The sequence below is a fragment of the Xylocopa sonorina genome, unplaced genomic scaffold, assembly GCF_050948175.1.
Source record: "Xylocopa sonorina isolate GNS202 unplaced genomic scaffold, iyXylSono1_principal scaffold0047, whole genome shotgun sequence".
Classification (NCBI taxonomy): Eukaryota; Metazoa; Arthropoda; class Insecta; order Hymenoptera; family Apidae; genus Xylocopa; species Xylocopa sonorina.
This window is the reverse complement of record NW_027490118.1, coordinates 392420-409223: the sequence shown is the minus strand read 5'-3', so window position 1 is coordinate 409223 and position 16804 is coordinate 392420.

The following is a 16804-nucleotide window of genomic DNA, read 5'->3' as shown; positions in this document are numbered from 1 at the left end:
ACTGCATCACGTAAATGGATGTACTCTTCAGAACGCAATTTGACTTGATTTAGTCGTATGTAGAGGAGTCTTTCACTTTCTGTTTTTGCATACATGTCAACGATGTATTGATGAAATAATTGTCTATATTTCAATATATGATTATCAGCATTCTCACGAATGAATTAACATTAAAATGATATCCATGCTCTCCTTGCCAAAATAGAATGGGATATTGTAATGCATCATATGAACGATGTGTTTCTGATACTTGCTGGACGTCACCATTCCTACGATGAAGAATTATATCGCGAGAATTAAATTCTTCACCAACTATGACAATTGCCACTTCATCGATCGTTGATGCGTTGAATTGTCTTCGATGTTGACCAATAGGTGTTTTATCTGCCTTCATTATTACTTTGTAATCGTCAGATGGCATTTGTTCAATGGCGGTTTTAAATAACTTAATTAATTCATTATGTTGTTCAAACAAATTTAGTAATTCAGCGACAATCTTTTGTTTAGAACTCATATTCAGTTGACACCGTCTGTTGATTTGTTCGTCAGTATTTCCCATAAAATATATCTGAAGATATTTGTGATCAGCATTTGGCAAGGGTAGTAGTGATCCAGCATGGTGATAAATTTGCCCCTGTACTTTAAATGTTGGCATATAATTTGCGCTAACGATATTCGTTGCTCGGAACGATGTCATTTGGAAGCATGAATTGTACTTGCGTATATTTTTCAAAAAATTTTTTGGTTGACCTGTTTCACCTGATACTAAAGTTAATAATGGTTTAGGTGGTGAACGAAAGTTTGCTAACTTTACTTTTCCACCTGCACATCACATACCTGGTGTTTCATTTTTAAATTTTTGAGCACCATAATACGTACACTGTTTATCTGCTTTTCCTATAATTACACTTGGATGAAGACAGTAATTATAAAGGGAATTGTAATTGAAATCTCATAAATTAAAATCAGTATGTATCATTCGTCTTATCTGTGTCCAGTGAATGCAATTCCTTTGCTGCCTTGCTTACCTCTGTTCACTCATTTCTAATGATCGAGAAAGAACAGTGTGAACTCGATCTCTTTCTTGCCTTGCTTGTCTCTGTTCATTCGCTTCTAATGATCGAGCAAGAGCAGTGTGATCTCAATCTCTTTCTTGCCTAGTTTCTCTCTGCTCACTTGTTTCTGAAGCTTGTTTTTCTCTTTTCCTTTTTGCTTGATTTGTAGATCGACTAATGGCACTTCGCTTTGATGGCATAATTGTGGGGTTAAATAAAACGCATTTCTAATTATTTTCTTCAGCTGGAAATCAATAACATTTTTATTTATTCATGTATTAATAATTTATTCTCGTATTAATAATTGCAAAAGCTTTTGACTGCATTTTTGTATTTATTAGAATTTGCTGACAGAAAATCGAACGTCAAACGCATTAATGTTGTTTTTTGTAATTTAAATTAATTTATTGAAATCTTAAAGGAAACAATTTATGTATTTAAAATATTTTAAATTTTAATATAATTTGTAATATTGAAACAATAATTGAAAAGATATAAATAAAACGATTCAATATTTTACTTGTGATTTATACGTTTATTTTTATTACAACTGTTATTATGGGTATGTTATTTTTTACAGTTTAATTTGACTTAAAAAAGTAAATTCTATGAGTAAATTTCATGTGTAAAAATTTAATTTTTCAATTTATTCATGGTTACACTTTTAACAAATATTACTAATTAAATGTTATTTTGATATTTTTGGGATGTTTGTTCGGGAGTACCTAGAACCCCAAACCTGACTTTAAAAAAAATTTCGAAAACCTTCCCGGGGATATACCTAATAATTTCCCAAATTTTCACGGCGATTGGATGTATGGTTTTTGAATCTATCGAGTACAGACAGACAGACACACATTCAGTTATATTATATTATATATAATATATATATATATATACATGTAGATAGATAGATAGATATAGATAGATGAACATAGTTATTCATATTTAATATTTTCTTTGGAAACAAGGGGCAAAGACATAAAGTACTTTGTTATTATAGTTCTAGTTGCTTTACAAGTTCCGAAAATGATAAAATAGACCAATACCTGGAAAAAATCTAATGTTTTATAATTATTTTATAGTTTACAGATTATCAACCTTTATGCTTGAATGGATGCTTATATATAAGTATAACTACCAAAATGAAATGAAATCGCAAAGTGATATTTACACACCTGCGTGCTGCAATTTTGACGTTTTTAAATTTCCGATAAAAGCATATAAATGTTTATAATCTAATTATCAATTACAAATGGAATTCTACAATTTATCCATGTAATAGTCCTTTCTTATTGTACGCATCCTCCAATATATACACAGTATCTTTAATCTTGATGGATTTCGTATATCCGTGTGTGTGTGTGTGTGTGTGTGTGTGTGCACGCGCGCGCACGTGTATATATGGTAGCAGTTGCAGAAATACCACATAATATGTTTCATGGTTACGATTCTTATAAATCGAGTAAAATAGCATAAGATTTTCTGTAGAACATTAAGGAGATGTGAAGCTGCTCTTGCACTGCATACAGCATTTTTCATTGGATGAATTTTTCTTCCAATGTTTCAATTCCAGATCTTTTTTAATTATTCTCATTTAGAAAATTAAAACTGAATGGCATATTCCTTACCATAGCACGCCGGTAACCTCGATACAACAGATCCAAGGTTCCTTTATTTTAAATTAAGATCTGCTTTCTGTGTTTCAAAACTTGTTTACATTGCTTTATATTCTTGAAACTCTTTGTAAATTACAAAGAACAGAAACGCTACATGGATTATAAAAGTGTAATGGTTTAATTTATATAATCAGGAACATTTTAAATCCGTTTACGTTGCTTTGCTTGTTGTATATGTTTATCACCTGGCGCTGAACCAACTACTACTACCATCACCCCTTTCTAAAATTTGGAAAATCCACCAGATCTAATGAAACCTTGCTTAGGTTGCAAATGTGTTTTTAATGTATCCAGCAGAAATGAAATTACATTGACAGAAGTACCAGCTAGTTCTCCACGCCTATTTGAAACAACGTTAAGTCACCTTGTTAAACAATAATTTATGTGACTTGGACCTTTAAATTTGCATTTATAAACATCTAACAAATAAATATGTTTTTTTTTACTATTCATATCATTATACTTTCAGTGATTTATTATGTGCTGTGATTTGATATATTAACTGCTTGATTATATTTTATAATGAACCTTGTGTACCAAACACTGTTTTTACTTCTGATACGAGTGGATAGTTCTTCGTTTTATATTCTGATATCGCATTGATTATAAAAGTGTATGATATTGTTTTTATGCAGTCATGTATAATTATGTACATACAAATTCGCGATTAAGTAGCTATGTGTTCAAATTCAATACCGAGTAATGCTCTAAAAAGCATCCCTGATAACAAATGGCATAATGGTGGCAACCGGATTCGTTAGCTAAAATGGCAGAACGTGTTACCAGCACGTTCTAGATTAGCGTAACACGCCGTGTGAATCGCGCAGCAAGCACCATCGTGACGCGCGTGTCATCGCTCCATTCATGAATCTTCTCAGCAATGACGTAGGGTCACATTTGGTAATGGGGAACCTGTACTTTCATACAAATGAGAACCGTTAGATGTCAGCAGATGTTCAACATATGAGTATTGATATATATTTTGATAGTCGCTTTCGTATATGTATAGTTATTGAGAGAGTCGTATATATTTCTTTCAATCCGTCATAAACTAAAAATATTATTTATAAGAACAATATTACTTACAAAATACAAATTCATGCTGTTACGTCCCTAACTTCGCCTCGTGTAATTTCATAAATGACATGTTGTCGTCGTATTTATTATAACCCTCAATTGCATGAATTTGTAACGATGAATTGAAGAAAATATATATAAAATAAATGTGTATATTTTTATGATAAAGTAATTAACGACTTTATGAAAAAAATCGCCGTATCGAGATATTATGTCGAGGTGTATCTATCTTGGAATCAAAATAAATAAATTGCTTAGTTTAGTCATTCTTCATATTTGTTTATAATTATTATGGATACAGCTTCCCCATTAATAAATGTCAGGCTATGACATTACCACGCGCGTACCTATGGTGAGCTGATAGTGTCATTGCCACGACCGTGTAGCCCGTGTGCTATATCGCGGTGATTTAATAGCACCGTGATACGAGTTTCGCCCCAGTACTAGGAGTATGTCGTTACGAGAGCTGCGTAGGAGCACTGTCTTTGCACAGTTCTGCCACGGAATTCGTTCCATCCGTTGCCATTGGTGTGCCAATCGCTGGTTGTTTGGGATATTGCAGTGCATGAAGCCTTGTTTCTGATTGTTGTCAAGGAGATGGATTCTCACTCCTCCCTTTTTGAATTTTGTTAATTATTGTTTGGAATTCTTGCCGTTTCTGTATCTCTATGACCGCATTGTGGATTCAACTTATAAACGATCTTTTTGGTCTTCATTTTTGTTACACGTAACATTATGTATGTAATGCACGTTTGTTATGTAATGCTCAGATTTGAAATACTCAGATTCTTCTATTCTTTGGTAAAGCAACTTATTCCATTAATATATTTATTAGGCATAGATATAAATAATTAAAAAGATGTTATTAAAACAATATTAAATATGTTGTTGTAATTATATATTTAAGGTCTGAAGGTGTAGATGCAATTAGTGTCCGTCGTTTTACGTGATCCAATCGACGTATCACGTGAGGCTATAACAGCACTATAACCTGCTATAATAGCGTTTAAAGAAGCATTAGAACCCTATTGCTTCGATACGTATACATCTGGAAACACAATTCCTGGCAAGGAAGCGTGGCAGTTACAATCTTTTGAAGTGTAGACGAGGTATACATAACACTTATCAATGAACATTATATCTTAGCACGAAGCAAACAAGTGAAATGCGACATCGCATTTTAAGAAGCATTAGAACTCTCATGCTTCGGTACGTAGACATCTGGAAACGCATTTCCTAGGAAAGAAGCGTGGCATATACATTCCTTTGAAGTGTAGACGAGGTATACATAACACTTCGCAATGAATATTATATCATATCATGAAACATAGAACTGAGATGCGATATCACGTCTTAAGAAGCACTAGAACCCTGTTGCTTCGATACGAAGATATCTGGAAACGCTAATTCTTAGCAAGAAAGTGCAGCATTTACATTCTTTTGAAGTGTAGACAAGGTATACATAACACTTCGCAATGAATATTATATCATATCATGAAACATAGAACTGAGTTGCGATATCGCGTCTTAAGAAGCATTACAACTCTACTTCCTCGATATGTAGACATCTGGAAACGCATTTCACTGCAAGGAAGTGCGGCATTTACATTCTTTTGAAGTGTAGTCGGGGTATACATAACACTTCGCAATGAATATTATAATATATCATGAGACACAGACATGAGATGCGATATCGCGTTTGAAGAAGCATTAGAACTCTATTGCTTCGACACGTAGACATCTCGAATCGATCTTTCCTAGCAAGAAAGTGTCGCATTTACATTCGTTTGAAGTGTATGCGAGGTATAAGTGACACTTCGCAATGAATATTATATCTTATCATGAAACATAGAAATAAATTAGGATATCTCGCTGTAAGAAGCATTAGAATTCTATAGCTTCGATATTTAGATATCTGCAAACGCTATTTCCTCGCAAGGAAGTGTCGCATTTACATTCTTCTGAAGTGAATACGAGGTATACATGGCACTTCACATTGAATATTATATCTTATCATGTAACATAGGAATGAGATGCGATATCGCGTTTTAAGGAGCATTAGAACTCTATTGCTACGATACGTAGATATCTGGAAACGCTATTTCCTAGCAAGGTAGCGTCGCATTTACATTCCTTTGATGTGAATACGGGGTATACATGACTCTTCGCAATGAATATTATATCTTACCATGAAACATAGAAATGAGATGCGATACTGCGTTTTAAGAAGCACTAGAACTATATTGCATCGATACGTAGATATCTGGAAACGCATTTCCTAGCAAGGATGTGTGACATTTACTTGTTTGTGTAGTTTAGACGAGGTATACATAACACTTCGCAATGAATGTTGTATCTTATCATGAAACGTAGAAATGAGATGCGATATCGCGTCTTAAGAAGCATTAGAACTCAATTGCTTTGATACGTAGACATCAGGAAACGCATTTCCTTGCAAGGAAGTGCGGCGTTTACATTCTTTTGATGTGTAGACGAGGTATACGTAACACTTCGCAATGAATAATATATCTTATCGTCAAACATAGAACTGAGATGTGATATCTCGTTTAAAGGAGCATTAGAAATCTATTGCTTGGATACGTAGACATCTGGATACGCTATTTCCTAGCAAGGAAGTGTCGCATTTACATTCTTTTCAAGTGAATACGAGGTATACATAACACTTCGCAATGAATATTATATCTTACCGTGAAACATCGAAATGAGAAGCGATATCGCGTCTTAAGAAGCATTACAACTCTATTGCTTTGATAAGTAGACATCTGGAAACGCAATTCCTAGCAAAGAAGTGGGGCATTTACATTCTTTTGAAGTGAATACGACTTATACATAACACTCCACAATGAATATTACATCTTATCATGAAAAATACAAATGAGATGCGATATCGCGTTTTAAGAAGCATTAAAACTCTATAGCTACGATACGTAGATATCTGGAAACCCTACTTCGAAGCAAGGAAATGTCGCAAGTACATTCTTTTCAAGTGAATACGGGGTATACATGAAACTTGGCAATGAATATTATATCTTATCATGAAGCATTGAAATGAGATGCGATGTCGCGTTTTAAGAAGAGTTAGAATTCTAATGCTACGATACGTGGACATCTGCAAATGCTATTTTCTAGCAGGGAAGTGTCGTATTTATATTCTTTTGAAGTGAATACGAGGTATACATAACACTCCACAATAAATATTATACCTTATCGTGAAACATGGAAACGAGATGCGATATCGCGTTCTAAGAAGCATTGGAACTCTATTGCTTCGAAACGTAGACAACTAGCAACGCTATTCCGTAGCAAGGAAGTGTCGCATTTACAATCCTTTAAAGTGCTGACGAGATATACATAACGCGTCACATTGATAATCCACCTTATCGTGAATCATAGAAATGTGATGTGATATCGTGATTTATAAACAATTGGAACAGTATTGCATCGATATTGCAGACATCTAGAAACGCAATTCCGTAGTAAGGAAGTTTGGCATTTACATTCTTTTGAAATGTTGACGAGATATGCATAACGCGATGCATTGAATTACGTCTTATTATGTAACATAGAAATGAGATGCATTATCGCGTTTTAAGAAGCATTGGAGCCCTACTGATTCGATACGTAGGAATCTAGAAACACTATTCCGTAGCAATGTAGTTGTTTGTCATGATAGGACGTAAATCAAAGCAACCCGTAACGTATATCTCGCCAATACTTCAAGAGAATGTTAATCACACACATACTTGCGACGGAATAGCGTTTCTAGATGTCTAGGTTTCGCAGAAATTGAGTTCCAATGCTTAATGAAACGCGATATCACATCTCATTCCTATATCCCATAATAAAATGTAATTACCAATGCAACGCGTTAGGTATATCTCAACGATACTTCAAAAGAATGTCAATGCAACTCTTCCTTGCTACGGTATAGCGTCTCTAGATGTCTACGTATCGAGGCATTAGCGTTGTAATTCTTCATGCAACGAGATATCGAATCTCATTTCTACGTTTCATGGTAACATGTGATATCTAATGCAGCGCGTTATGTTTATCTCGTCTAGTCTTCGATAGAATGTAAATTCCACACATCCTTGATACGGAATAGCGATTCTAGATGTCTACATATCGAAGCAGTAATGTTCTAATGCGACATAAAACGCGATATCGTACCACATTTGTATGTATCATGATAAGATGTAATATTCAATGCAACGCGATATGTATATGTCGTCAATACTTGATGAGAATGTAAACCCCACACTTCCTCCTAACGGAATAGCGTTTGCAGATGTCTACGTATCGTAGCAATAGTGTTCTAATGCATTTTACATCGCGATATCGCGTCTCATTTTTATGTTTCATGACAAGATATAATATTCATTGCTAAGTGACATGTATACTTCGAATTCACTTCAAAAGAATGTAAATGCGATACTCCCTTGCTAGGAAATAACGTTTGCAGATGTCTACGTATCGTAGCAATAGTGTTCTAATGCATTTTAGATCGCGATATCGCATCTCACTTCTATGTTTCATGATAAGATATAATATTCATTGCGAAGAGTCATGCATACCTCGTAGTCACTTCAAAAGAATGTAAATGCGACACTTCCTTGCTAGGAAATAGCGTTTGCAGATGTCTACGTATCGAAACAATAGTGTTTTAATGCTTCTTAATACGAGATGTCGCATCTCACTTCTATGTTTCATGATAAGATATAATATTCATTGCGAAGTGTCATGTACACCTCGTATTCACTTAAAAAGAATGTAAATGCGACACTTCCTTGCTAGGAAATAGCGTTTGCAGATGTCCTTCTTACAGAAGGGTGGTGGTGCTTCTGGTGGGGTCCGACTTTGGTGTTACTATATTTGGTCATGTAGCAAGATTTCCGCTGGGCCTATCACCTGCGCCGGGTGACCAGGTGAAGCTTGGCCACAGGCAGTGGACCCTTCGGAAATCCCTGGTTTATGGTTTCCGCATGTGCCATCCAGGCCGTTAGAGAAAATTAATTATCGCATGCCCGGAAAATGTAAAAAGCTAAAAACAGTTCCTCAAAAATGCCATAAACGTACCTTACTGCTAGCCGCTACAAATGCTTGCACCCACCAGCTGATCGGAATAGACCGAATTTCCAATATTTTTACATGACCCTTAATTTGTTTTTTATGGCCATAAGCCCGGTCGACGGGCGAACGGCGAATATGGTCAATGTCGCACTAAGAAAAAGAAATAGTGGTGCGTTTGTCGTAAATTATGTTGAGTGCGAGCAGCGATTTTGTCGCATCTTCGACTGACGATTTCCAGGGGACCAGGCTCTCGAGGCCCCAATAGTATTTGGTTTCCGGGGTTGCAAACAAAAGATAGATATTGCCGGGTAAGTGGCCGAGAACTGTCGCGTGGTTTTCCAGAGAACAATTTGTTTTTCCTTTGGAAAATCACGGGCTTCGGGGTGGGTTTTAGTTGGGGGAACGTTGACCCACCTCTGCATCTTCGGCGGCCCAATTAGAAGTATAGGGCCGCCCACGCATAGTGGAGAAAATGTGTGACTTTTTGGGAAACGAATACGCACCAGTTGACACTTTTTGAATATATAGTGCGTGACCTAGTAAGGAGGAACCATTATCGAGCATTTAAACGACGACGTGAGTTTTACTGAGTTCAGAGTTGATGGCAAGAGAAAAAAATTGTAGTTAGTGTGCATTTCGAGTTCTGTGACTTGTATGAAGTTCCTGAGAGGTGCGAGTTTCATTTCACGAGCATATATTTCATCCAGTAAGTATAACGGTACTAAAAATTTTCTCTCCTTCTAAGCAGTCGGTTAGCATTTTTTAATTTTTAATTTTTGCCTATGTAAATAATAGATAGTATGGATATGGAAATGAGTGATTCCTCCGATGAGCCCATACCCGTTATCAGAAGCAATGGACACGAAGACCATGGATACTCTCAAGCCCATCAGACACAGAAAATAATGAAAATACCTCGCAGGAAGAAGATTGAGAGTCTGACATAAAGGGGCAAAATCTTGATGCGGAATGGCAAGCCATAGCAGAAAAAAGCACAACAGAAGAGGAGTATTCGGACGAAGAAGAACTTCTAGCCGAAGAAACGGACTGCGATGATCCTGTCGCATTATACAAATTATTCTTTACCGACGATATATTAGATATGATCGTTGAAGAAACCAATAGATATGCAGTGCAATGCATTATCAATGAGGCATCTAGCAGCAGGAAACACCAACAAGCTTGGAAGCCTGTGACAAAGGACGAAATAAATACTTTTATTGGTATTTTACAAATAATGGGTATAGTGCGGCTTCCCGAAATTAGGTTATATTGGTCAAAAAAAGAAATGTATGCGAATGGGCGTATACAAAACGCCATGAAGCGTGATCGATTTCTATCTATATTAAAATATTTACATTTTACTGATAATGCTACTGCTGCAACTGGGGATCAATTGTATAATATGAGAAATATAGTTGATAAAATTATTTGCACTTTCAAAAATACAATCAAACCGGGTAAAAATATAGTGGTTGACAAAAGTATGGTTCCGTGGAGAGGACGCCTCAGTTTTCGCTAATATTTACCAGGTAAGCGTCACAAGTATGGACTTAAAATATATAAACTTTGCCTTCCGGAAGGTTACACATATAACTTACATATTTATTCCTGGAAAAATGAAGTGAGAATGGCAAAAGCACATTCTCACGACATAGTAATGCGACTGATAGGAGATTTATTATTCGAGGACTGGATATTATTTACAGACAGCTTTTATATAGGTGTTCCTTTGGCCGAAGAATTACTCACAAAAAGAACTTATATGTGTGGCACTGTCAAGATAAATAAAAAATTTCTTCCGCCACAGGCAAAATTAAAACAAAAACGGGGCGACATTATGTCATTTGAAAATCGCAGCGGTGTCAAATTTTTGAAATGGACAGATAAAAGGCCGCTGTGTATGCTAAGTACTTCACCGAATCACGAGTGCATTATTATTCGTGGCAAAGGTGACAAACTAAAACCAGACACTGTTTTTTGTTATAACGATGCTAAAAAGGGAGTAGATCTATCGGATCAGATGTCATCGTACTACAATTGTTTACGTAAAACAGTAAAGTGGTACAAGAAAATTATTATCGAATTGTTATGCGGAACTTGCCTGGTAAATGCTTGGTATATACATAAAAAGTGTGGAACCAGACGTTTACAAATTTTGCAATTTAGGGAACAGATTACTGATTATCTTTTAATGAATACAAGAAATCCCCGCCGTGAAATTACAAGTAAAAAAACATATTTTCTAACTTCGTACCAAGGATCCGCGAGGAAGGTGAGAAAAAGATGTAAGGAATGCTACAGACGCATGGCACAGTTAAAAGGTACCAAGTACGCCACCAATAAAACAAAAAAAGTGACAACCTATTGCAATTACTGTACGGACAAACCGGCACTTTGCTTAGGCTGTTTCAAAAAACTGCATAAAAAATGGATAGTTATGTTTAATTATTAACAATGTATCGGTTGTTTTGTATTAATTATAATGTTAAAATGTTACTCTATTATGTTAAATCAATAAACTCATATTTTGTACTATTGTATATTTTGTACTATATTTGCTACTTTCTGGCATAAAAGCGTGACCCATCGGTGAGGCATGACGCCCCACAGAACAATTTAGCCATGGGCCACCGGTGGGTCAGGCCGCCCCATGGAACAAACACGCATGGGCCACCGGTAGGTCAAGCCGGCGTCAACGTGTTAAAACGCGATTTCGCATCTCATTTCAATGTCTCATGATAAGATATAATATTCATTGCGAAGTGTTACTTATACTTCGCATACACTTCAAATGAATGTAAATGCGACACTTCCTTGCTAGGAAATAGTGTTTGCAGATGTCTGCTTATCGCAACAATAGAGTTCTAATGCTTCTTAAAACGCGATATCGCATCTCATTCCTATGTCTCATGATAAGATATAATATTCATTGCGAATTGTTATGTACTCCTCGTCTACACTTCAAGGAAATGTAAATGCGACACTTCCTTCCTAGAAAATAGCGTTTCCAGATGTCTACGCAGCGAAGCAATAGAGTTCTAATGCTTCTTAAAACGCGATTTCGCATCTCATTTCTACGTTTCATGATGAGATATAATATTCAATGTGGAGTGTTATGTATACCTCGTATTCACTTCAATAGAATGTAAATGCGACACTCCCTTGCTAGGAAATAGCGATTGCAGATGTCTACGTATCGAAGCAATAGGGTTCTAAGTCTTCTTAGCACGAGATATCGCATCTCATTCCTATGTTTCATGATAAGGTATAATATTCATTGCGAAGTGTCATGTATACCTCGTATTCACTTCAAAAAAATGTAAATGCGACTATTCCTTGACAGGAAATAGCGTTTGCAGATGTCTACGTATCGTAGCAATAGAGTTCCAATGCTGCTTAAATCGCGATATCGCATCTCATTTCTATGTTTCGTAATTAGTTATAATATTCATTGCGAAGTGTCATTTATACCTCCTATTCACTTCAAAAGAATGTAAATGCGACACTTCCTTGCTAGGAAATAGCGTATCCAGATGTCTACGTATAGAAACAATAGATTTCTAGTGCTTCTTAAAACGAGATTTCGCATTTCACTTCTGTGTTTCATGATAAGGTATAATATTCATTGCGAAGTGTCATGTATACCTCGTATTCACTTCAAAAGAATGTAAATGCGAACCTTCCTTGATAAGAAATAGCGTTTGCAGATGTCTACGTATCGTAGCAATAGAGATCTAATGCTTCTTAAAACGCGATATCGCATCTCATTTCTATGTTTCATGATAAGATATAATATTCATTGCGAAGTGTCGTGTATACCTCGTATTCACTGCAAAGGAATGTAAATGCGACACTTCCTTGCTAGGAAGTAGCGTCTGCAGATGACTACGTATCGAAGCAATAGAGTTCTAATTCTTCTTAAAACGAGATATCGCATCTCATTTCTACGTTTCATGATGAGATATAATATTCAATGTGGAGTGTTATGTATACCTCGTATTCACTTCAATAGAATGTAAATGCGACACTCCCTTGCCAGGAAATAGCGATTGCAGATGTCTACGTATCGAAGCAATAGCGTTCTAAGTCTTCTTAGAACGAGATATCGCATCTCATTCCTATGTTTCATGATAAGGTATAATATTCATTGCGAAGTGTCATGTATACCTCGTATTCACTTCAAAAAAATGTAAATGCGACTATTCCTTGCCAGGAAATAGCGTTTGCAGATGTCTACGTATCGTAGCAATAGAGTTCCAATGCTGCTTAAATCGCAATATCGCATCTCATTTCTATGTTTCGTAATTAGTTATAATATTCATTGCGAAGTGTCATTTACACCTCCTATTCACCTCAAAAGAATGTAAATGCGACACTTCCTTGCTAGGAAATAGCGTATCCAGATGTCTACGTATAGAAACAATAGATTTCTAGTGCTTGTTCAAACGAGATGTCGCATTTCACTTCTATGTTTCATGATAAGGTATAATATTCATTGCGAAGTGTCATTTATACCGCCAATTCACTTCAAGAGAATGTAAATGCGACACTTCCTTGCTAGGAAATTGCGTATCCAGATGTCTACGTATAGAAACAATAGATTTCTAGTGCTTCTTAAAACGAGATGTCGCATTTCACTTCTATGTTTCATGATAAGGTATAATATTCATTGCGAAGTGTCATGTATACCTCGTATTCACTTCAAAAGAATGTAAATGCGAACCTTCCTTGCTAGGAAATAGCGTATCCAGATGTCTACGTATAGAAACAATAGATTTCTAGTGCTTCTTAAAACGAGATTTCGCATTTCACTTCTATGTTTCATGATAAGGTATAATATTCATTGCGAAGTGTCATGTATACCTCGTATTCACTTCAAAAGAATGTAAATGCGAACCTTCCTTGATAAGAAATAGCGTTTGCAGATGTCTACGTATCGTAGCAATAGAGATCTAATGCTTCTTAAAACGCGATATCGCATCTCATTTCTATGTTTCATGATAAGATATAATATTCATTGCGAAGTGTCGTGTATACCTCGTATTCACTGCAAAGGAATGTAAATGCGACACTTCCTTGCTAGGAAGTAGCGTCTGCAGATGACTACGTATCGAAGCAATAGAGTTCTAATTCTTCTTAAAACGAGATATCGCATCTCATTTCTACGTTTCATGATGAGATATAATATTCAATGTGGAGTGTTATGTATACCTCGTATTCACTTCAATAGAATGTAAATGCGACACTCCCTTGCTAGGAAATAGCGATTGCAGATGTCTACGTATCGAAGCAATAGGGTTCTAAGTCTTCTTAACGAGATATCGCATCTCATTCCTATGTTTCATGATAAGGTATAATATTCATTGCGAAGTGTCATGTATACCTCGTATTCACTTCAAAAAAATGTAAATGCGACTATTCCTTGCCAGGAAATAGCTTTTGCAGATGTCTACGTATAGAAACAATAGATTTCTAGTGCTTCTTAAAACGAGATGTCGCATTTCACTTCTATGTTTCATGATAAGGTATAATATTCATTGCGAAGTGTCATGTATACCTCGTATTCACTTCAAAGGAATGTAAATGCGAACCTTCCTTGATAAGAAATAGCGTTTGCAGATGTCTACGTATCGTAGCAATAGAGATCTAATGCTTCTTAAAACGCGATATCGCATCTCATTTCTATGTTTCATGATAAGATATAATATTAATTGCGAAGTGTCATGTATACCTCGTATTCACTTCAAAATAATGTAAATGCCACACTTCCTTGCTAGGATTTAGCGTCTGCAGACGTCTATGTATCGTAGCAATAGAGCTCTAATGCTTCTTAAAAAGCGATATCGCATCACATTTCAATGTTTCATGATAAGATATAATATTCTTTGTGGAGTGTTGTGTATACCTCGTATTCACATCAAAAGAATGTAAATGCGACACTTCCTTGATAGGAAATAGCGTTTGCAGATGTCTACGTATCGTAGCAATAAAGTTCTAATGCTTTTAAAAGCGCGATATCGCATCTCATTTCTATGTTTCATGATAAGATATAATATTCATTGCGACGTGTCATGTATACCTCATATTCGCTTCAAAAAAATGTAAATGCGACACTTCCTTGCTAGGAAATAGCGTCTCCAGATATCTACGTATCGTTGCAATAGAGTTCTAATGCTTCTTAAAACGCGATATCGCATCTCATTTCTATGTTTGAAGATAAGATATAATATTCAGTGCGAAGTATCACGTGTAGCTCGTATTCACTTCAGGTGAATGTACATGCGACATTTCCTTCCTAGGAAATTGCGTTAGCAGATATCTACGTATCGTAGCAATAGATTTCTAATGCTTCTTAAAACGCGATATCGAATCTCATTTCTATGTTTCATGATGAGATATGATATTAATTGCGTAGTGTCACTTATATATCGCATACACTTCATATTAATGTAAATGCGACACTCCCTTTCTATAGGAAATAGCATTTGCAGAAGTCTACGTATCGAAGCAATAGAGATCTGACGCTTTTTATAACGCGATATCGCATCTCATATCTATGTTTCATGATAAGATATTATATTCATTGCGAAGTGTCGTGTATACCTCGTATTCACTTCAAAAGAGTGTAAATGCAACACTTCCTTGCTAGGAAATAGCGTTTCCAGATATCTACGTTTCGTAGCAGTAGAGTTCCAATGCTTCTTAAAACGGAATACCGTATCTCACCTCTATGTTTCACGATAAGGTGTAATATTCATTGCGAAGAGTCATGTATACCCCGTATTCACTTCAAATAAATGTAAAAGGGACACTTTCTTGCTAGGTAATAGCGATTGCAGATGTCTACGTATCGAAGCAATAGAGTTCTAATGCTTCTTAAAACGAGATATCGCATCTCATTTCTATGTTTCATGATAAGACATAATATCCATTGCGAAGTGTCATGTATACCTTGTATTCACTTCAAAAGAATGTAAATGCGAAACTTCCTTGCTAAGAAATAGCGTCTCCAGGTATCTACGTATCGTAGCAATAGAGTTCTAATGCTTCTTAAAACGGGATATCGCATCTGATTCCTATGTTTCATGATAAGATATTGTATTCATTGCGAAGTGTCATGTATACCTCGTATTCACATCAAAAGAATGTAAATGCGACACTTCCTTGCTTGGAAATAGAGTACCCAGATACCTACGTATCGTAGCAATAGAGTTCTAATGCTTTTTAAATCGCGACATCGCATCTCATTTCTCTGTTTCATGATAAGATATAATATTCATTGCGAAGTGTCACGTATACCTCTTATTCACTTCAAAGGAATGTTAATGCGACACTTCCTTTCTAGGTAATAGAGTTCGCAGATGACTACGTATCGAAGCAATAGAGTTCTAATGCTTCTTAAAACGGGATATCGCATCTCATTTCTATGTTTCATGATAAAATTTAATATTAATTGCGAAGTGTCATGTATACCTCGTATTCACTTCAAAGGAATGTAAATGCGGCACTTTCTTTCTAGGTAATAGAGTTCGCAGATGTCTACGAATCGTAGCAATAGGATTCTAATGCTTCTTAAAAAGGGATATCGCATCTCATTTCTATGTTTCATGATAAGATATAATATTCATTGCGAAGTGTTATGTATTCCTCGTCTACAATTCAAATGAATGTAAATGCGACACTTCCTTGCTAGGAAATAGCGTTTCCAGATGTCTACGTGTCGAAGGAATAGACTTCTAATGCTTCTTAAAATGCGATATCGCATCTCATGTCTATGTTTCATGATAAGATATAATATTCAATGCGAAGTGTTATGTATACCTCGACTACACTTCAAGAGAATGTAAACGCTACACTTCCTTGCTAGGAAATAGCGTTTCCGTATGTGTACGTATCGAA